The sequence below is a fragment of the Dromiciops gliroides genome, chromosome 5 (genome assembly GCF_019393635.1).
Source record: "Dromiciops gliroides isolate mDroGli1 chromosome 5, mDroGli1.pri, whole genome shotgun sequence".
In the NCBI taxonomy this organism is placed as follows: domain Eukaryota; kingdom Metazoa; phylum Chordata; class Mammalia; order Microbiotheria; family Microbiotheriidae; genus Dromiciops; species Dromiciops gliroides.
This window is the reverse complement of record NC_057865.1, coordinates 53162371-53186076: the sequence shown is the minus strand read 5'-3', so window position 1 is coordinate 53186076 and position 23706 is coordinate 53162371.

The window sequence follows — 23706 nt, the reverse complement described above, 5'->3', positions numbered from 1 at the left end:
GAAATCCTGGATAAGATGCTAGTTTCCTTCCTCAATAGCAAACATTTATTAAACACCTTCTTTATATACAGCAGTCTACTAAGTGTTGAGGGGAAAACTAAGAGAGAATCCCTGCCCTAGAGAAATTTTTAGTCTAGTAGGGTAGAAATTTACAAATATAGATTAACTAACACCATGGGCATGCTAGAGCTGGCTCGTGTAGATAGACTCTAAAGAGCTAATTCTGAAGAAGAAAATGGCAAACCACTCCGGTATCTTTGTCAAGAATTGAAAAACAATTAAACAAAGAGCTGATTGTTAAATTTTTATTTATACCTCAGAACTACAAATTAGGACTAGATTTATTGGGTTTTTGATTATCTAGACTTATGAAAGTAATGGCGGAAATTATAATTATGCAAATTAAGTATAAAAGTATATCATTAATACTTTTGGGGGAGAAAGAGTCAGTTGTTAAATTTATTAGCATACTTATGATTATAACATAGTTTTACATGATAAATGCATTAAAGAATTATAAAAGAAAGTGCTATGCAAAGTGTGAGGGGGAAGGTCATTGCCCATCCTGGGGTATTATGGAAGTCTTTGAGGAACAGATAGAAATGGAATTGAACTTTAAAGGAAAGGTAGAAATTCAGCCTAGGCAGCTAGGTGGTTCCATGGATAAAGCATTGGGTCTGAAGTCAGGAAGACCTGAATTCAAATCAGGCCTCAGACACTAACTGTGTGACCCTAGGCAAGTCACTCAACCTCTGTTTGCCTCAATCTACTGAAGAAGGACATTGCAAATCATAGCAACTAGGTGGTGCAGTGACGAGAGCAGTGCACTTGGAGTCAGGAAGACCTGAGTTCAAATCCAGTTTCAGATACTCATTATCTGTGTGACCCTGGGCAAGTCACTTAACCTTTCTTTGCCTCAATTCCCCATATGTAAAATGGGGAAACACTAGAGAAGGAAATGGCAGACTACTCCAGTATCAAATGGCAAACCACTCCAGTATCTTTACCAAGAAAATTCCATTGGTAAAAGACCACGGAATCGTATAGAGTCAGACGCTACTGCTGTTCAGTCAAAGAACATTAATGAAGAGATTCAGCAGGGAAAGGGGGAGAGGTCATTCCCAGTATGGGGCATCTCACAAGCAAAGACACAGAAACAAGAGGCCAAATGGAATGTTCAGAAGGCAAAAGGTTGTGCCAATTGACTAGGGCATAGAGGACATGAAGGGAAGTCGTTACATGATGTAATGCTCAAGGGATAGTATAGTCTTGAATTGTGGAGTCTAAACTTAAGTAGGCTGACAGTAGTGATCAATCATTAATTGAACACTTAACATGTGCTGGGGAAACAGAGAAAGCCAAAAACAGTCTCTGCCTTCAAAGACCTTACATTCTAAGGGGAGGCAAAGTATGTCAGTCAATAAGCCCATATGAGATGAAATAAATGGAAAGCAACTCTAGCCTTTCTAATCTATGTGTAAGAAAGATGAGTCATCAGCTTAGCATAATGGCAGTCTGGAGACTGCTTCAGATCCCAGCTTTGCCATCACTTGTCATCAGTATGAAACTATTAGCCATATGACCTTAGGCAAGTCACTTTATTAATCAGAACCTCAGTTTCTTCATTCACAATATGAGACAGTTTTGGCTAGATGATCTCTTAGGTCTCTTCCAACTCCAACGTCTTAGAACTCCAAAGACTATGTTGATAGATGTGCAAAAGGCAAATACAGAGGCACCATGGTGAGGTAGATAGAGAGTTAGCCTCAGAGTCAGGAGAATTTGGGTTCAAGTCCCACTTCTGACACATACAGGCTGTATGGTTTGACTAGTTGTTTCCTCTTTCAATGACAGTACCCCCAGCCAAGTCTCTAAGATGAGAAGGTATTGGTGGAAGAAGTTGCTTTACCAGGAGGTCCCTAGATCATAGGGAAGAAATGGAAAACCTGGACAAGGGACAAATACAATAGGGGAGAGATGGTGATGACTGGGGGGAACTGGTAAGAACAGGACAAAGGTAAGACCTTCCGAAGTGGAATTGGTAAGACCTGTTTGCTTTTGCCGAGAGTTCTTCAGACAGAATACTTTGCACACTGTGGCAGCATAATGAAGTAATAACCTGGAAAAACACTCTCAGCTTTTTATTGCCAAGTTATAGGCTCTTGAAAATGGTTAACCGTCCTCAGATCCATTTACTTTCCAGTAAGAAGCGGGGGGAGGGAGTGGGGAATAAGATACTCAGGATTTTCACCTAGTCTTTTCACCTCTGACTTAATTACCATACAAATAAATCACAGAAATTAAGCATTGCTTTTAAAAAACACATCATCCCAGATCCTCATTGGAAACTCTAAGCCCCTTAATTAGCTAATTTAGCTTTCTTTATGGAGAAAGCTTCTTTATCTCTCTCTGGAGAATGAAGAGTCGAGTATGTCAGCTTGTGAAAACTTCAGTCTGTCTCTAGGTCAAATGTATATAATGAAGTAATAATAAATGGATTGGAGAGGATAAAAATAGCAATGTTAGGGTAATCATATCTATTAAGAGGCTTACAAATCTTGGCAGCATCCCTGTGGTGGCCCACTCTTTCAGCTCCACCTGGACTTGTGTATGTTTAGTTATCCCACACCCCTGATATGCTGATGAGCTTTAACTACTACAGATGGACAGGGCTTTGCCCCAGGGGATGTCTGTCCAGGGGCAGGGGAACTGTGGTTCTTCCCCACAGTCACTGTTATCCCCAAACCTTACCTTGCACCCTTCTAATGGCCTAAGTGACTGGAATACAACTGTCCTTGGACCACCCTAACTCTCTCCCTGGTGCCAACTACTCGCAGCTCCCCCAGACTCTTCCAGTCATTGCCCAGGCTCTTTGAATTGAGCACGATTGGTCTCCACTTCACTCCACCTCTCCTCCCCCAGATCTTTTCCCCCAGGTAAAAGAAGTCCTAGCTACAGCTCTACCAAACTGGAAGGCAGACTACTTTTTTCTCCTCTCCTCACCCTCCTCCCTTGATCTAGCACCTAGTATAGCTCTCTATACATAATATTAAGAACACACCTAGACTTCATAAAGACTTATTAACAAGGTTTACTGACACACCCATGTCATGAATGCTTCCATATCGTTTTGGGCCTCCACACTGGCCATCCACCATGCTTAGAATGTATTGCTTCCTCATCTCTATGTCTTTGGATCTCTTTATTCCTTCAAGACACCACCACTCAATATCACCTTCTACATGAAGCCTTCCCTGATTTCCCAAGCTGAGAGTGTCCTTTCTCCCAAACCACCTTGTACTTATTTTTATTTATTCTTTTTATATCTATTTTATATATGCTTATACATACACATGTGGGCTCCTCTGCTAGTAAATGAGCTTTGAAAGGACACAAATATTTTTTCTTTGTTTCTCCAGAGCCTAGCAGAGGACCTGAGACATAGATGGTGTTTAATAAATGCTTGTCAATTATTTGATTGATACCCTAGGATACTTTGGTACTCTCCTCCTGCCCCCCTTGTCCCTTCGCTCCCCTTCCCCCTAACTCCCATCTTCCTACACAAAGGGATACTGTTGTCTCTTTAAGCTCCCTCTTCCTGTGGAAGGAAGGAGACCAGTGTCAATCTTGCCATGAAATACATCCCAGTTATGTGACTTCTACTTAGAGAGCCTGCTTTAAACACTGCCCAGATCACTCTCCCCTCACCCACTATAGAGAGATCAGTTAGTACACCAAAGGTGGGTTGTCTGACATCTTTCAGAAGGAGTTCTGTCCAGCTGATCATTAGACCGTTATTTTTCCGCCAGAGATAATGATAGGAAATTGTAAGTGGGAAAACCTCTACATAGATCCCCAGGGAAAGTTAGTCTTCTGACACTAGTAAGAACTAAAGCAAAGTTGTGTGAAGCCTGTCGGGAGGGAGGATTCCTGTCCCGCAGATGAAAAGCAGCCTCCCCTGGGCAGTAGGAGTGACCTTTCCACCTCTGCCTAGTGGCTGGTTTTTCTTCCTAGTTTCCAATCCTAGGATTGAGTTCCTTGGAATTATCTTCACCTAGCTCCCTTTCCCCAGCAAAATGCAAACACACGTTCACAAAGGCAAGGATAAGTACCCTCAGCCAGCTGGACAGGGAGCTTGCAATTTAATCTAAACTACAGCTCTAAAATAAGTGAGGTCATGTTTTTCAAATGGCTGTGATTTCACTCGAGTATGGACCTTCTAGACTAGATATTGCTGAGAGCCAGTGGAAAAAGGCAGGACTTTGACCCCATGTGAATACTTGACCAAGACTGTTTCAGAGGAACTGTCCTCGGGCCCAGTTATTTCAGTATTGACGCTCCAATACGCAGAAACAGGAGTAATTCCTCAGGCCTGTGCCTCAAGAATTGTCCTGCAGTTAGGATTCCAGAAACTACATGAAGTGAAGAATTTAGATGAAGAGAATTCAAGTTTAAAATTCGATAAATTTTTATTAGGAGTCTATGTATAAGGCCCTGTGGTAGACATCAGTGATATAAAGATATAAACAAATCAGTTCCTACCCTCAGAGAGCTTTGTCTACTAGGCAATATGCCTTGTAAACAATTGAGTAAATGAGGGTTGAGTTGGGAACAGAAAGAGTGATAACATGTGGGGAAGGTGGGAATCAGAGAAGGTTTTACTAAGGAGGTGCCACCCAGGCTATGCCCTGCAGAAAATTGATAATTATGAGTAACAGAGACCAGAATTGTGATTGAGCATGAGGGCAGGTATAATGACTTTTAGATGAGTGTGTGGGCATGTGTGGTGACTCTTCAATGAAGTGTATTCCATGCATAGGGGACAGCCTCAGCAGGCATGGAGGTAGAAGATGGAATGTACAATTCTGGAAACATCTGGTAAGTCCAATTTGGCTGAAACATAGAATTTGGGAGACTAAAAACAATGCAAGGAAGAGAAGTTGGAGCCAGATCATGGAAGTCCAGCTGAAGAGTTTGTATTTTATCCTTGTGGCAATAGGCAGATGCCAAAGGTATTTGTTTATTTGTTTGTTTGTTTTTTGGTGAGGCAATTGGAGTTAAGAGGGTTAAGTGACTTGTCCAAGGTCACACAGCTAGTAAATAAGTGTCTGAGGCCGGATTTGAACTCAGGTACTCCTGATTCCAGGGCCGATTCTCTATCCACTTTGCCACCTAGCTCCCCCATAAAGGTATTTCATATGACTGTATCTGTGCAAATAGGTGTTGCTTTGATTATCTTACCACTTCAGGTAACATTGGCCATTGGCCTAAATTATCCAAACAATTGAATAATTCTTGAGTAGGATTTACTGCCAGGGAACTAATCTAAATATCATCTAATTCGATAATCGTATTTCAAAAATATCATTTGGTTTTTATACAATATTTCCCTTTGCAAATAACATCAGCATTTTACCTAAAAATTCTACTCCCTTCACCCACAAAAATTCCTTTTTCCATTATAATCTTTTTATCAACAAAAGCAGCATTTAGTCTACTTAGTCTGTTAATCAATCAATTAAAAAGTATTTTTAGGGGCAGCTAGATGGAGCAGGGGTTAAAGCACCAGCCCTGGATTCAGGAGTACCTGAGTTCAAATCCGGCCTCAGACACTTGACACTTACTAGCTGTGTGACCCTGGGCAAGTCACTTAACCCCCATTGTCTAAAAAAAAAATATATATATATATATATATATTTTTTTTTAAGCACACGTGTGTTGGATGCTACGCTAGGCACAAGAGACACAAAGGCAAGTATGAAATTGTCTCTTCTGTGAAGGAGTTTACATCCTTCTGGGGTAGAAATGGAGCTTCATAAGCATATAGAAAATAGGTAATTCAGTACAAATACAAGGTAATTTTGGAGGAAATGTGCCACTAGTCTCTGGAAATATCAGCAAAGGCCTCCTTCACAGAGGAGATGACATTTGAGACAAGGATTAAGGGAAACCAAACCTACTCAGAGGCAGTGGTGGAGAGGGAAGACATTCCAGGTGCAGATGATTGTGCAAAGATGTGGAGACAAAAAAAATAATGATTTGCGCACAAGAAGAGCAAGAAGATCAATTTGGCTGGACATTACAAAGCAGGAAAGGTGGAGTCAGGCTGTGAACGTCTTTAAATTTAAAATTCGATAAATTTTTATTAGGAGTCTATGTATACTTAACCCCAATTGCCTCACCAAAGAAATTAAAAAAAAAAAGAATAAAGTATAAGGACCCGTGGTAGACATTGGTGATATAAAGACATAAACAAAACAATTCCTACCCTCAAAGAGCTTTGTCTACTAAGCAATATGCCTTGTAAACAATTAAGTAAATGAGGGTTGAGTTGGGAACAGAAAGAGTGATAATGTCTTTAAATTCCAAATGGAGGATTTCATATTTGACCCTAGAGAGCACCACTAAGATTTGTTGAGTACAGCATGACTTCCTGGGTCATCGAGGTGACAGAGTTATTTGACAAAGGGTAGATACCATGAATCTCTGTGTTCCCATGCTGGAGTGAAGCTGGAATTTGACGTAGTGTAAGAGCCTACCTAGACAGGCAGAAATAGCTTTCTATGGCAAAGAAGCCTCATTTGCCATCTTGAGAATCAGACCTATCAATGACAATGTTTTATAGCTGAAGACAAATGAGCAACTATTCTCTTAGAGAACAAATATGACTTAGTAAGTTTGTATTTGAAATGAGCTTTTTGATTACTTGGTTTTTGTACCATCATTAGTCATTCAGGTAACATTGATTAAGTTCTTACAATGTGCCAAGTACTGGCGGGGGGGGGGGGGGGGGGGGGGGGGGGGGGGAATGACAAAAGCAAAATTGTAGCATGTCAAGAGCTGAGCCTAGAATCAGGAAGCCATGAGTACAAATTCAGCCTCTAGCTCTGTGACAGTGAGAAAGTCACTTAACCTCTGTTTGCCTCAGTTTTGTCAATTGTAACACAAGGATAATAATAGCTCAACTTTTCAGGTTTGTTAAGACAATCAAGTATGCTGATATTTGTCAAGCATTTACCACAGTGCCTGGCACATAGTAAATGTTAGTTACCATTATCACCACCACCATCACCACCATCAGCAGCAGCAGCTCAGATCCTAATGGGTATACAACAGGTAAATAAATATGTATAATTATTTCAACTACTTACCAATAATTACATTTGTTAAATAAGAACTGATCTTGATTAAATCAATCAATCTGAACCCAATGTGAAAACAGCCTATATACATACATAATAAGATGTTCAGTGGTCATGCACTATGGAATCTTTTTTGTTTGTTTCTTTTTGTTTTGTTGTTGTTTTGTTTTGTTTTGGGTTGTTTTTTTTGGTTGTTTTTTTTCGGGGCAATGAGGGTTAAGTGACTTGCCCAGGGTCACACAGATAGTAAGTGTCAAGTGTCTGAATCCAGATTTGAACTCAGGTCCTCCTGAATCCAGGGCCGGTGCTTTATGCACTGCGTCACCTAGCTGCCCCCTAAGGAATCTTTATAAAAGGGAGGAGAAATAAGAGAACCAAATAGAGATACTGAAACTCTAGAAGCTTAGAGGAAGGAGTAGAGTCATAGAAAGTTGGGCCATGAACCACCAGCCCCAAGATAACTAGTGAAAGGAGAATGAGAAAGTAAAACTGAATCCTGTCAAAGAAAGGAAATATGGAGGAGGACAACTTCTTTGATAGATATCAGTGAGCTGATGCCACCGGGACAACCCACCTACTCAAGGACAAAGTCAAGTGCCCCCCCCCCCCAAAAAAAACCTGTTCTTTTACCAACTTTTCCTCCTGGTATCTCTCTACCCATAAACATCATGTAATAATCAGTTATTTCAATGGTTCTAGTAGCCTGGATTTTATTCACCCACAAAGAGGCCAGGGGTTAACTAGAGAGCAATTAAATGTAAATTTAAGCAGAGAGCCCAACCTCTGCCTAAACTTTTACATTTTTCCTTAATTGGGAGCTCTGAGCAATTGTTATTGAACTCCTACTTTTTGTCTAAAATAAACTCCCTAAAGCTACAGAGAAAACAACCATATCAGCCTTAGAGACCATTATATTGCCCCTAGGATTAAATGAGCTAATTATTATAACAAGATGTTATATAGGTACCTACAAGATATATTCAAAGAAGAAAAGTAGCCTAAATGGGGAAAGGAATGTTCAAGTAAGCTACAAATTTGATGCTTCTGAAATGGATTTTTATATTTTTTTTCTGGTCAGACTTGTGTTTTAGGGATTGCGCTTTTATTTACTTGTCAGTAACTGTAATTATTTAATGTTGCTTCATATATTACTTTAAATTTTATGTTTATATGTATATTTATACTTTCATATTCATATATATTTATACATTTATACATATTATACACATGTGTGTTGCTTTAAATTTTTCAAAGTATTCTATAACCATATCTCATTTGAGCCCTATGGTGACCCAGTGAGAAGAAGGGATGTTTACTCTCATTAACATATGTGTCAGACACAGGATTTGGAACGAGGGTTTCTCGATACCATTACACTATACAACATCTAACAATTGCAGCTAAACCTTGAATTATGTCTGAGTCTCTTGATATTCTCAATCTTTTGTGGTTTGGGCCTGAAAAAAATTTTCTCTAGATTTCTTAACAAATTTATCCTATCCTTTCTTTACTGTTAGATCCATCATAAAACTTCAGCAGTTCCTATAAAATGAAGTCTTCTACTTTGGAAGGAAAAGCATAACATCATTTCAATAATTTTTAATGACACCAGAGAGAAAACATCAAGATATATTTATATTACCTACATCCTTTTTTATTAAAAAAAAATCATATACTTAAATCATATCTCATGAATATTCAATAGCCATATTCTAATTCAAAATCCCTCACATGGGACACTCTTCTTTAGAATACATCTCCTTTCTCTTAAAAAAAAAAATCTTATGTAGAAGGATTTTTTTTCCCCTCAAAATCTTTTAAAACTGGAATTTATTCAGACATTTAAGTGAGTCTGACTTTTCCATCAAAAATTAAAAGGGTAGACTGGCCTATGCTTAAAAATATGAATGGATCACATTGCCTGGTACCAGATATTTTCTTGACCCCTCATATCACTACGAGATACAAATCAAAATAGGCTCAAACACAGAGTTCTGTATTACTACATGGCTGGGAAAATCCCTTGGACAAGTCAATTAACTTCTTTGGGCCTCAGTTTCCTTGCCTGTAAAATAATGTTAGATGAGATGATCTCTCAGGGTCCCTTCCAACCGCAAATTACAGAATCACAGAATTTCAGAGTTGGAAGGAAAATCAATAACTATATACGTAAAAGGATTCCCTCTATTGCATACATGATGAGTCATCCCCTATCCTTATAGCCCCTTTCCTTGACCCTGATATAATCTAGCCATTACCCTGTTCTTTTCACAGTCAAATATGAGGGAGTCTAAACTCACTGATATCTCACCATACCGTTATTCCTCAAATCTGTGGTCTGACTTCTTTTTCCATTCAACTCAAAGGAAATCAATTCTTCCTCTCCCACTACCCTATGACCTGGGTCTTGTCTTAAGCAATTTGTGCTTCCTCTCTCTCTCTCTCTCTCTCTCTCTCTCTCTCTCTCTCTCTCTCTCTCTCTCTCTCTCTCTCTCTCTCTCTCTCTCTCCTTCCCTCTCTCTCCCTGAGAAATCCTTGGTCACATGAGGTCCTCCCTCTGCCCTAAGGAATCCTACAGAGGTACTTTTTTATACTCTGCAAATCTTCCACAAATATTGGGTGCCCTGGGAGCTAGAAGGCTTGAGACAAGGGAAATGGTCTCTGAATACTTGGCACCTAAGAATGTTTGGGCAGGGGAAGGAAGAGGAACCTGACAGAAAAGACAACTTTATAGCCAGGATTCAAACAATTCCAGCTATATTAGTGACATGGCAGAGCAGTGGAAAAAGCCTTGGATCAGAGGACTTGGGTTCAAATCCTAACTTTGTTATTATTTGTGTGCGAAGGGCAAGTTATCACTTTCTCTGGCTCTCAGTCCCTACACCCATGAAATGAAAGGGATGTACTGAATAACATTTCAGATTCTTCCATTTCTAAATCTAGAATCCTTTGTTTAAATATTTTTCTATTACAGTAATGCATGTAAGGTCTGACATAGTTTTTCTATAAGGGATAGAATGGTATAGTATGAAGAACCTTAGGTTAGTAATTAGAAACTCTGTGTTCCACATCCAATAGAATCATTGGTTTTCAAAGTTGGAAGGGACATTAGTGACCACCAGGTCCAATCTACACCTGAACAAAAATATCTCATATAATGTACCCAGCTTATGGTCATCCAGCCTTTGCTCCAATGAGGAGCATTCCACTACTTCCAGGAAAGCCCATCACACTTTTGGATATCTCTCATTGTCCCCTTAAATCAAACCTCAATTTGCCCCTTTGCAACATGTCGCCATTGCTCCTGATTCTGCTCCAGCTCTAAACAGAATGAGTTTAGCCCCTCTCTCACGTGGTAGTATCTCAAACACTTGGAGACAGTGTGGCACAGTGGAAAGATTTGGTTTAGGTCATCTAGTGAGCCCATGAGAAAGTCAGGGCTTACCTGGCTACATCTGAAGCCTTTTAGTTTGGGAGCATCTGAAAGAACTTGTGTTCTACTAAAATTGCTTTCAAGAAGCCCACAATGCTACTACCATAAGGCATTGGAGAAGGACTTTAATGAAGCCTTAAGAGTCTTAAAGAAGAAGCATAAACCATCAATTAAATTCAATAAATATTTATTAAGTGCCTACAATAGGCTAGGCACTGTAATAAGTGCTGGGGATACGTAATAAGAAAAACAGTCCCTGCTCTCAAGGAGCTTACAATCTAATAGGGGAAGACAATACACAAAAGGAAGATGGAAAGTGTCATGGGAGGGTACTCCATACAGGTATATGATGTTCCGTGGAGTCAAATCCAAGCAGAGTTGCTGATGGAAAATGAAAGATACCATGCTTTTGGGATAGTGTAGTCCAAAGGTCATCATCCTAGGCATTAGTCCATTTTGAATGGTATGACCAGGGTTGGGTCAAGGAAAATGTTTTAAAGCTGTAGAAGTTTTTCTTGGGTAGTTTCCCAGCTCCTAAGTCACTCTGCGAATGCTCCTTCCTGACTTCCTGGTATTTATTCTCCTTATTTCCCAAGCATTTCCCCCTTATCCTCTCTCCCATGGTCTATCCTGTATTCTTCCATTCTTGCCCTCAGCCAGCTCTCAGCTAAGATATAAACTAATGGCTTAGGGTGAGACTACCTCCCCATGATGTAACTATGGGGCATTTCCTAGAATTACAGGATCACAGGTTTGCAGCAGCAAGAGACAGACCTCAGAAATCATCTAATCCAATATTTTACCAACCAGCAAGCTGAACCACAGAGAGGTTAAGTTTCTTGCACAGCCATACACATAGATCTGTGAACATATTTATCTAGGGAACCTTATGGCTGAATATGTTAACATGAAGATCATGTATGTGAATGCAAAGCCTAAATGATTGCTAAATACAATAACGTTTCATTTTCATCAAACTGCCCTCTCTACTGAGTAGGATATCTTTTATAAATGATGGGAGGCTCAGCAAGTGTTCAAAAGGGAAATAAAGAAAAAGATCAAGAGAACAAGGATTCCCAGCCTCATATGATCAACAAGTGGAAATCCTGTCTCCTTGTAAGAAGACCTCCAATAAGGAGGAACCCATGAGTTCTTTTTCTTTTCTTTTCTTTCTTTCTTTCTCTATCCATTCATTCATTTGTTTATTCATTCATTCATTTATTTACTCACTCATCTATTCATTCATTCATTCATTCATTCATTTATCTACTTGTTTATCTATCTATCTATTTATTTATTTAAAGTTTTGAGTTCCAACTTCAATCCCTCTCTCATTCCCTCCCTCCCTGTCCTCCCCCTTCCCTGAGGTGGTAAACAATCAGATTTAGGTTATAGATGTGCAATTATTACATTACCATATTAGTTATTTGATATAAAAATACTCAAGTAAAAAACAAAAAGCGCAAAATAGCATGCTTCAGTCTGTGTTCAATCAATATCAGTTCTTTCTCTGGAGGTGGATAGCATGCTTCATCAGTAGTCCTTTGGGATTGTCTTGGATCATTGTATTTATGAGAGTAGTTAAGTCATTTGCAATTTCTCATAGAACAATAATTCTGCCACTGTGAACAATGTTCTTCTGGTTCTGCTCAGTTCATATGAGTCTTTCTAGGTTTTTCTGAAATCATCCAGCTTGTTATTTCTTATAGCACATTAATTTTCCATTACAATCATATACCACAGCTTGTTTAGTCATTCCCCAATTGATGGGAATTCCTTCAATTTCCAATTCTTAGCCACCACAAAGAGTTGCTGTAAATATTTTTGTATATTTTTTTCCTTTTCTCTTTTTCACAGTTACTATTGTTAACTGTTTCCCTCCATCCTATCCCCTTCCCCATGATATTTACTCTATTATCTATCTTCTTTCACCCTATCCCTCCTCAAAAGGGATTTGCTTCTGACTGCTCCCTCCCAAAATCTGCCCTCCCTTCTTTCACCCCTCCCTCTTTATCCCCTTCTCCTCCTACTTTCCTGAAGGGTTAGATAGATTATTCTACCCAATCGAGTGTGTATGTTATTCCCTTCTTGAGCCAACTCTGATGAGATTAACTTCTTTGAGCCAATTCTGATGAAGGTAAGGCTCATTCACAGCCCATCTTAGATAGATTACTCCACCCAATTGAGTGCCCATGAGTTCTTTCTTTCTTTTTTATTGTTTTGTTTTGTTTTTGTGGGGCAACAAGGGTTAAGTGACTTGCCCAGAGTCACACAGTTAATAAGTGTCAAGTGTCTGAGGTCAGATTTAAACTCAGGTCCTCCTTAATCCAGGGCTGGTGCTTTATCGACTGCACCACCTAGCTGCCCGCCCCCCCCCCCCCCATGAGTTCTTAAGGTATACCTCTCCTACTCGGTGCTGGTAAATGTTTAACAGCTGGCTGGGTGGGGGATGTACACAGGACACACTTTTAGGTTTAATCTGTATTGCATCATTAACATTTTCTCCATCACTTCAAGTTCGGACTATCAACAAACCAATCAATCAAGCCCTGGTTTGTAGCTTTTGCTGATTTCTGAGGTGTAAATGTTCATGCTACCAATTTAACAGTTGGCTCTCCAAAGCCAATTCAAATCGGCTCCAGCATACTCCCTTGATCCCAGTCCACTTTGAATCAAACCTAAATTGACCCTTCAAACTTCTACCCTTTGGTCCTGGTTCTGGCCTGTGAAACCAAGGAAAACAAGTGATATTGAAGATGAGTCCCATTCTCCACTCTCCTCTCTAAGGTTTCTCTTCAAGCTGACCACCCCCATTTTCTCCAACCCCTTTCAGTTGTTCTCTGAATTCAAACAACTAATTATTTTGAAAACAAGCAATCGCCATTCAATTGTAGGAAGGGTCATTAACTCCCACATTGATGCTTTGCCATTGCTGCACAATGGAACCTCATCGTATAACAGCTCATTAAGACACAGATTAGAGAAGACTGTGGATCAAATCTTCTTCCTGAAACATAATTACGTGCACAAAACATCTGCCATAAATCATGGTTAGCCTATGAAGAGGGCGTACATCTTTCCCCTTAATCCTACACCAGACTTAACAAATAGTCCCTCTATGTTACATACCATGTAAGTATTTTGCTCCACAGGTATGTGGGAGCCAGCTCAAAATGGCTTGAGAAAGCTAATTGTTAAATTTTCAGTATGTAATTCTGACTGTAGCTCCACGGTACACACTGAAAATTTATGTATACATTATTTATAAAACAGTTATTTAAAGATTTAAAATACTAAGTTACATGTATTAGAATATATCTAAATGTAATAATGTAGAAAATTTACATTATAGATGTTATATATGTGTATGTATTATATCTATGTTTGATATATGTATAAAATATAATTATATGTCACAAATAACAATAAAATTTTTTAAAATTCAGTGTGAACATTTTACCCCTCCGAAATCAGCAAATGCCATAAATCAGAGCTTGATTTCATTGTTTTGTTGAGTGTCTAGACTTAAGAAAGTGCAAATTAAACTTTTTTTTTTTCTGGAGACCTGGTTATTAAACACTTAACAACATATCACTGGCTATTCCCCAACTCAAGGCTAAGTATTCATTGGAAACAGAAAAGTGGTAAGGGTCCCTTTATTATTCTATTGTTTACAGTAGAATTTAAAAGTAAGTTTTATATATATAGCCTATTCTTAAGTTCTTAAGCCAACAGTAAGTAACGAGTCTTCCCCACATCCCCAACTCTACAGTCTTTGTTCCAAATCAATATATGACCCTCATTTCCTTCTCTGAGATATCCAAACAATCAGATTTAGCTATTTTATACTATGCTTTCACTTAACAAACTTTTATTAAACACCTAGTATTTGCAGAGAGCTGCTCTAGGCACTGAAAATTCAATCAAAACTTAAGGAAGAAAGGATCTAGTAACTGGGAAAACTGGCCCCCAACTCAAAGGTTTTCAGTAATGCATTTTATCACACCCAATAGAATTTTTAGAAAGCAGGATTATTCTGATGAAAGCTTGGCCCAAACAACTCATTTCTGGAGGTTTCTTTAAGGCAGTTTATTTTTGTTGTATTTATTCTTCAGTCTCTAAACTCAGCCAAATAGCCTGGAAAATCAAAAGGATATCTGGTTTATTTTTCATTAATTAAAGAGAACAATAAAGGAGAAATTCAAGTTTCTTGGCCTCCAATTTGAATGCACTGAAGGAGACCAAAAGTGAAATTAATTATAAATGGGGCAGTTAGGGGAAAGGGGAAGGCCAAGAATCAGCCAATCCAAACCAAAATGGAAAGTTATTTTTGGCTTATACATGAATAAATTGTTCAATATGAAAACTCCAATCCAAGATTAACATTGAATATCAGTAAAATAATAATAATAATAATTTTAATGGGGGGGGGCAGGTAGGTGGTGCAATGGATAAAGCACTGGCCTTGGATTCAGGAGGACCTCAGTTCAAATCCAGCCTCAGACACTTAACACTTACTAGCTGTGTGACCCTGGGCAAGTCACAACCCCGATTGCCTCACAAAAAAATAAAATAAAATGGGGGGAAGGAAGGGGAAAGAAATAGAATAGAACATCCATATTCATGATCTAGGGTGCCACAGAGGAGTTCTCCATACTAAGCATCTTGAATTATCCAGTTTCCTTCAACCTCAATTAAAGTTCCATCTTCTACAGGAGATCTTTTCTCAAATGCCTAGCTGCTAGTGCCTTCCTTCCCTCCTCCCTCTCAAAAGTTACCTAGATTTTATCTTGCCTGGATCTTGTCTATACTTTCGTTTGTATATGTTATCTCCCCCAATAGAATGTAAACTCCTTGTGGGCAGGGACAGTTCTATCATGGTACATGTATCACTAGCATGTAACACAGAGTCTGGTGGACTGTTAGGTGGTTAATAACCGCCTTTTTGACTGATTAACTGAATTGGCTAGCAATAAAATAAAAGACAGGAGAATCTGGAAAAACCAGTTTGATTCACTCACTGAATAGAGTTTTGAAATTCTCATTTAGCATGGTGTGGGAATCAGTAATCAGTTATCCTTCAGGTCTCTCTGGCTCGCACCAGTTTGTTGTGTGATCTTGGACAAAGCATAGAGAAGCTTGGGGACCCAGTTTTCCATGTGGAGACTGGATTCAAAATGACCTACTTCACTGAGAAGGAAAGAATGGTAATTAGAGAGAACATGGGAAAACACCTGGAGATTCTCAAATAAGACATGCCTCTCAAACACCTTTGGAAACAGTCAGTGGAGAAAACTCGGATTTACATGTTTTAAAAGGTTTGGGAATAAGCTTAGAATGATAGGTATAGCCCTGCCTAGAAGTGGACAAATTGTCAAGCTTCTCCCCGCTCACCCCAACCTTCAGGGAACTATGGTTGTTGTTAAGTTTTGGAAAGAGGTTGGAAAAATCATAAACTGAGAAAGTGAAATAGAACGAAGTATTGCAGCTCCATCTAGTGATGACTGGGTGATTTTTACTTCAGGATAATTCATACAGCAAACTTCTGAAACTACTGATAGATTCATAGCCTTAAAACTGGAAGAAGTCATCTAACTTCTTCATTTAATGGATGAGGAAACTGAGGAAGAAGGTGGTTATACTTTGCCCACTGTCACATAGGTAGATAATGGCAGAGCTGGGAGTGGATACCTATGTCTTCCAAATCCAATGCCTTTCCATTGACCTTTCTGTCTAACCCCCTCATTTTACAGACGAGGAAACTGAGGTTGACAGAAGTAGTGACTTGCCCGATGTCACTTACGTAGTAAGTTAGCAAAGCTTGGAGTGGGTCCTTTTGACTTCAAATCCAATGGCGTTCCATTGCATGTTGGTGTCCAACCCCATCACTTTACAGATTTGGAAACTAATACTCTTGGAGGCTAAATATTTATCCAAGTAATAAGTGGTAAGGTCATCATGTGAACATGGGACTCCTTATTCTGGATCCAACATTCTTACATATTGAAGTATAACTGAAAGAACCTTTAATGATCAATTAGTCTATTTCACACATCAGGAAACAGATCCAAAGGAAAGCTAAACAACTTAGGATGCGATCAGAGATTTATGGCAGGAAAGAAGCTTAGAGTTCAATGCATCCAACACACTCATTTCACAGATGAAGAAGCAAAGGTTCAGCTAGGTTAAGTGATTTGCCCAAGGTCACACTAGTAGAAAGGGACAGGCAGAGACAGAATCCATAGTCAGGTCCCCTAACTCCAAATCCAGGACTCTGTATTTTAAGGAGAAACCAATTTACTTCTTTCCAAAATGGATGAAAAGAAAATATTTTCATGCTTCATTTTTACTGTGAAAATTAAATTTTAATACCCAAATTATTTAAGGCACATAGCCTTTACAAATGACTGAATCATTTTAATACCAAATGCAAGCCAATTCTTAAATTGCCATGTTTCTCTATGTGTGTAAATGTTAGACTTTAACAAGTTAGAGCCAAAACATGCTACTTTAAGAAAAGAAAGAGAAAAAATTGACAAACTGAAAGAGAATTGCCTTATTTGGTATCAAAGAATAGTGGACTCAGATTTGGAAGCAATTTTCTGGCCTCTAAGTGTCTATGGTTACAACTTTGTAGAATAAATATCCCAACCTCCTGGTCAGTGGAGGAATTTCCTCAACAATTTTTACTGAAGGGCATTTGTACAGTCTCCTTTTGATTAGTTCCAAGGATGGTAACCTTAACCACTTACAAAGCAGCCATTTTATTTCTGGCCAACTTTAATTGTGAAAAAGTTCTTACTTGAAAAAAAGAAATTTGCATAACTTTTATCATATATTTTTAAAAGAATAGCAACTTTCATGTAATAAATGTGCAGTTTCACATGCAATCATTTTAAAACTATTTTATGGAACTGTTTGTTTTATTCCATAAATTGATGTTTAAATAAATAAAAGTTCTTATTTGATTTAAACCAATATCAACCTCCAATAACATCTACCTCATGGTCCTCCAAGTGCTGCCCTCTGGAGCCCTTCAAATGGATGAACAGTTTTCATATACCACATGCCTCTTCCCTTTTCCAGGCTAAGTGTCCACAGTTCTGTGAATAATTCTGTACTGATATGGTCTCTAGCACCTTTACCATTCTGAATCTCTTCTCTTCATAGAATCATGGAATTTAGAAGAAGAGATAACCTTAGTGGCCATTAGTCCAAAGACAACTGACCCAGTTTCTGCTTGAAGATCACCAAAGAAGGAAAGCCCACCACCTCTCAAGGAAGCCCTTTCCATTATGAGACAGCTCCAAGTGTCAGGAAGTTTTTCCTTAGATTTGCATCTTTGGAATTTCCACTTCTGTTTCACTAGGGGAGCCTGGCCCATATAATGCACTTAATGAAGGTTAGTTGACTGACTAACTGACTACAACTTCCATTGTTCCTGATTTTCTCCTTATGAGCCAAATGGAATAAATTGAATTGCTCATCCATCTGATGGCCCTTCCAATATGTGAAAACAGTAATTACATGTTCCTTGTGCCTTCTTTTTTCCAGGTTAAAACCTCCAGTTCCTTCAACTGATTCACATATTACATGGATTCAAAGGCTTTCACCATGCTAGTTACCCTTCCCTAAATAGTCTCCAGTTTATTGATTTATTTATTAAACCATTACGATCCTCAGATCTTTTTTCAGACAAACTTCCAGACAAGTTGTACCTTTGTGTCAAATTTGTGTTAGTTTCACTGACGTCTGACTCTCTGTGAACCCATTTCAGGGTTTTTTTGGCAAAGATATTGAAGTGGTTTTGCCATTTCCCTCTCCAACTCATTTTACAGATGAGGAAACTGAGGTAACCAGAGTTAAGTGACTTGCTCAAGGTCACTCAGCTAGTAAATGTTTGAGGTCAGATTTGAGTTCATGAAGATGAGTCTTCCTGACTCCAGGTCCACTGCTCTATCCACTGTGCTACCTAGCTGCCCCCTTGTGCCAAATACTTTCACATATATGTGAAGGCATGACTCCTCTGGATGTCTATCTTTGTTCATTTCACAGTTCTCTGTAGCTTCCAGCAAGTGGGTGTTGTCTCTCTGGGTCTCCTCTTTCCATCTTAGTTCCTCTGCCTTCCTGTGCAATATCATTCTACCTGCAATCCTGCAGAATATGGAATTGAACTTTCAGTGAGGGTCTCCATGGATCATTGTGCTGCCATTTATCCTGCAGTTCTACATAATGTACAGCAGATGGCAGCCAACACCCTCTTTTGCCATTCTTAGCCATTAGCATCCTACGCATCAGGGGTGGTTTGGGTGTCTTATGCTAAGCCCCCTTGTCATAGCTAGAGATACTTGATATAAAGTCAACAGACATCACTATATGCAAAGTACTGTGCTAGGCCCTGAGCACACAGAGACAAAGCACAGAGACTCAAACTGACCTTTTAATGGAGATACAACATTTATACAGATAAATGCAATATAAAGTGTTTTTGAGACAGAGAGAACACTAAGTAAGGCAATCAGCAAAGGCCTCCTGCATGGACGAGGTAGCATCTGAGTTGTTCTTTCTGTTGTTGCTGTTGTTACATTTTGAGTTCTGAGTTGTTTCCCTTCCTACCTCCCAACCCCACATTGGAGAAGGTCAGCATGTGATATAGATATATAGATATTTAGACATAGATTTGGAACCAAACAACACATACTTCCATATGTCACTTCTTTCTTTGGAAGTGGATAGCATTTTCCTTCATAAGTCCTTTGTATTTGAACTATCATATTACTCAGAATAACTTCGTCATTGACAATTACTCTTGGACCAATATTACTTTTACTGTATACAACAGTCCTGCTGATTTCACTCTGCTTTATTTCATGCAAGTCTTTCGATGTTTTTCTTTTCTTTTTTTTTTTTTGAAAGAGCCAGAATGTTTATTCATTATACCTGCATCCACTTATCAGCTGATGTAGTTCCAATATAGTAGCCCTGATGGCATAAGACAGGAGAAAACTATTATATACCAACATCCGTGCAAGCGATTGTCCGATGTTAGCTTTCCATTCTACTCGAAACTAGCAGTAATCTTGTTACAGAAAAGTAACCAAAAGAATTTCTCTTCAATTTTAAAGGCCTAACATTACCTATTTTCCCACCCCATACTGACTAAAACAAAAATAGATACATAGGTTTCATTTCCTTTTTTACACAACATATATATTTATGTGTGTGTATATATATATATATATAGATACATATATACATCCTGTACCCTTCCCAGCAGGAAGGTGGATAATATGTTTCATCATTATTCCTTTGATATTGTCTTGGATTATTGTATTGTTGAGAATAGTCAAGTCATTCACGCTTCTTCATCGAACAATATTGCTGTCTCTGAGTACAGTGTTCTCTTGGTTCTGCTCACTTCCCAATACATCATTTCATACATGTCTTTCCAAGCTTTTTTGAAATCATCCTGTTTGTCATTTCCTAATGCACAGTAATATTCCATTACCATCATATACCACAGTTTCTTTAACCATTCCCCAATTGATGGGTATTCCTTTGATTTCCAATTTTTAGACACCACAAAAAGCTGCTATAAATATTTTTGTAAAAATAGCTCTTTTCCTCTTTTTGAGGATGTCTTTGGGATATAAGCCAAGTAGTGGTATTGCTTGATCAAAGGGTATGCACAATTCTATAGCCCTTTGGGCATAGTTCCAAAATTGCTCTCCAGAATGGTTGAATCTTTTCACAACTCTGCCAACAGTGGATTAGTGTCCCAGTTTTCCCACAATTTTTCCAACAACCAATATTTTCCATTCTTGTTATATCTCCCACTCTGATAGGTGTATGGTAATATCTCCAAGTTGTTTTAATTTTCATTTCTCTGATCAATAATGATCTAGAGCATTTTTCCATATGATTATTGATAACTTTGATTTCTTTGTCTGAAAACTGCCTGTTCAAATCCTTTGACCATTTATTAACTGGGGAATGACTTGTATTTTTTAAAATTTGACATAGTTCTTTAAATATTTGAGAAATGAGGCCTTTATCAGAGATATTTCTTTCAAAAATCCTTTCCTAGTTTTCTACTTGCCTTGTAATTTTGGTTACATTAGTTTTGTTTTTACAAAAGCTTTTGAATTTTGTATATTCAAAATGATCTATTTTACATTTAATTTTATTCTCTATATCTTCTTTAGTCCTAAATTCTTCCCCTGTCCATAAATCTGACAGATAGACAATTCCATACTCTTTTATTTTCTTATGACATCCTCCTTTATTTGTTAATCATGTACCTATTTTGACCTTATTTTAGTATATGGTGTGAGAAGTTGGTCTATACCTAATTTCTGCCAAACTGTTTTCCAGTTTTCTCAGCAGTTTTTGTTAAATAATGAGTTTTTGTTCCAAAAGCTTAGATCTTTGGGTTTATCATATACTAGATTACTATAGTCATTTACTATTGTATTGTTTTCTATCTATTCTATTCCACTGATCCACCTCTCTTTTTCTTAGCCAGTATCAGATTGTTTTGATAATTACCACTTTATAGTACAGTTTGAGGGTACTGCTAGACCACCTTCTTTTTCATTGATTCCCATGATATACTTGAACTTTTGTTTTTCCAGATAAATTTTATTATTTTTTTCTAGCTCTATAAAATATTTTAATAGTTTTATTGGTATAGCACTAAATAATAAACTTAGGTAGGATTTTCATTTTTATTATATTGACTATGCCTACCCATGAGCAATTAATATTTTTCTAATTACTTAGATCTGACTTTATTTTTGTGAAAAGTGTTTTGTAGTTCTGGTCATATAGCTGCTGTGTTTGTCTTGGGAGGTAGACTCCCATGTATTTTATATTGGCCATAGTTATTTTAAATGGAATTTCTGTATCTATCTGTTGTTGCTGGATTTTATTAGTAACATATAGAAATGCTGATGATTTGTTTTTGTTTTGTTTTGTTTTGGGGGGGGTTGCTGGGCAATGAGGGTTAAGTGACTTGTCCAGGGTCACACAGCTAGTAAGTGTCAAATGTCTGAGGCCGGATTTGAACTCAGGTACTCCTGAATCCAGGGCTAGTGCTTTATCCACTATGCCCCCATTGCTGATGATTTATGTGGATTAGTTTGTATCCTGCAGCTCTGGTAAAGTTGTTAATAATTTCAAGTAGCTTTTTAGTTGATTCTCTAGGATTTTCTAAGTATAACATCATATCACTTGCAAAGAATGATAGTTTTGTTTTCTCATTAACTATTCTAATTCCTTTAATTTTTGTTTCTTCTTTTATTGTTATAGCTAACATTTCTAATAAATATTAAATAATTGAGGTGATAATGGGCATCCTTGCTTCAGCCCTGATTGTATTAGAAAGGCTTTTTAGCTTATCCCCATTACAGATAATGCTTGCTGATGGTCTTAAATAAATAGTACTTATCATTTTAAAGTAAGCTTTTATTCCTATGTTCTCTAGTGTTTTAATAGGAATGGGAGCTATATTTTGTCAAAGGCCTTTTCTGCATCTATTAAGATAATCATATGATTTCTGTTACTTTTGTTATTGATATGGTCAATTATGCTGATAGTTTTCCTAATGTTGAACCAGCCCTTCATTCCTGGTATTATCCCACCTGGTCATAGTGTATGATCTTTGTGATATATTTCTGTAATCTATTTGCTATTATTTTATTTAAAATTTTTGCATCAGTATTCATTAGCAAAATTGGTCCATAACTTCCATGTTTTTCTAAAACTAACCTGTTCCTCATTCCTTATAGCACTGTAGTGTTAAATCACAAGATGAGCTTTATTTTAAAGGAAATTAAGTCAACAAGGATGTGTTAAGCTCTTAAAATGTGTCTGGTACTGTGCCAAATGCCAAAGATATAGAGAAAGGCAAAAACTCAGTCCCTGCCCTCAGGGATATTATATTCTGATGGAGGATACAATATATAAACAATTAGCTAGATACAAGATGTGTACAAAATAGATAGTAGGCATTCATTGAAGGGATGGTATTAGCAGCTTGGGGACAGAGAAAGGCCTCCTGGGGAAGGTGGCATTTGAGTCAGGGAAACCAAGAAGTAGAGATTACTGTGTGCAGTATTTCAGGTATTAGGAAGTAATGAAAAAGCAAAGAAATGGAAGATGATATGTTCAAAGAAAGTAGGTGGATGGTTCTGGGCCATAGAGCAAAGAGAGAAGACAAAAGTATAAGAATACTGGAAAGGTAGGAAAGTGTTAATAATAACAATAGCTAGGATTTGTAGAGATAGCACTCTAAGGTTTGCAAAGTAATTTACAAATATTATCTCATTTTATCTTCACAATAACCCTTAAGGTAGCTACTATTATTATTATCTCTGTTTTACCAGTTGGGAAACTGAGACAAAGGGCAGTTAAATGACTTGCCTAAGATTATGCAACTTGGAAGTGTCCGAGGCTGGATTTGAACTCAGATCTTCCTGACACCAAGTTCAACATTCTATTCATTGTTCCACATCACTACTACATTATGAAGAATTTTCATATTTATTCCTGGAGAGAGTAGGAAGCCAATAGAGCTCACTGAGCAAGGAGATGACACTGTGAAACCTACACTTAGAAACATCACTTTGGGAGCTGAGTGGGTTAGGGTGGGGAGAATGTTGAGGCACGGAGACCAAATTAGAAGGCCATTGCAGGTAAGAGCCTGAACTAAGTCTGTGGCTATGTGAGTGCAAAGGAGACCTGTATAAGAGGTGTGGTGAAGATAGAAATGGCAAGGTTTGGCAATGCGTTATATGTGGAGTAACTAAAGGATTCTTGATAGCATCTTTCAATTCCATGACCACCTCAATTTAATGACACCGACTATGTAGCTTCTTTTTTTTTCTTTTTTTTCAGCGTGGCAATGAGAGTTAAGTGACTTGCCCAGGGTCACAAGCTACTAAGTGAATTGGGGCCAGATTTGAATTCAGGTTTTCCTGAATCCAGGGCTGGTGGCAAAGTGGATAAAGCTGCCCCCCCTTTTTCTTTTTTAATCAATGCATGGCATTGATAAAAATGCTCAATAGCAGAGAATCAAGCACGCAAATATGGAAGTGCCAAATATTTATGATATACCGAGCCCTATGCTAA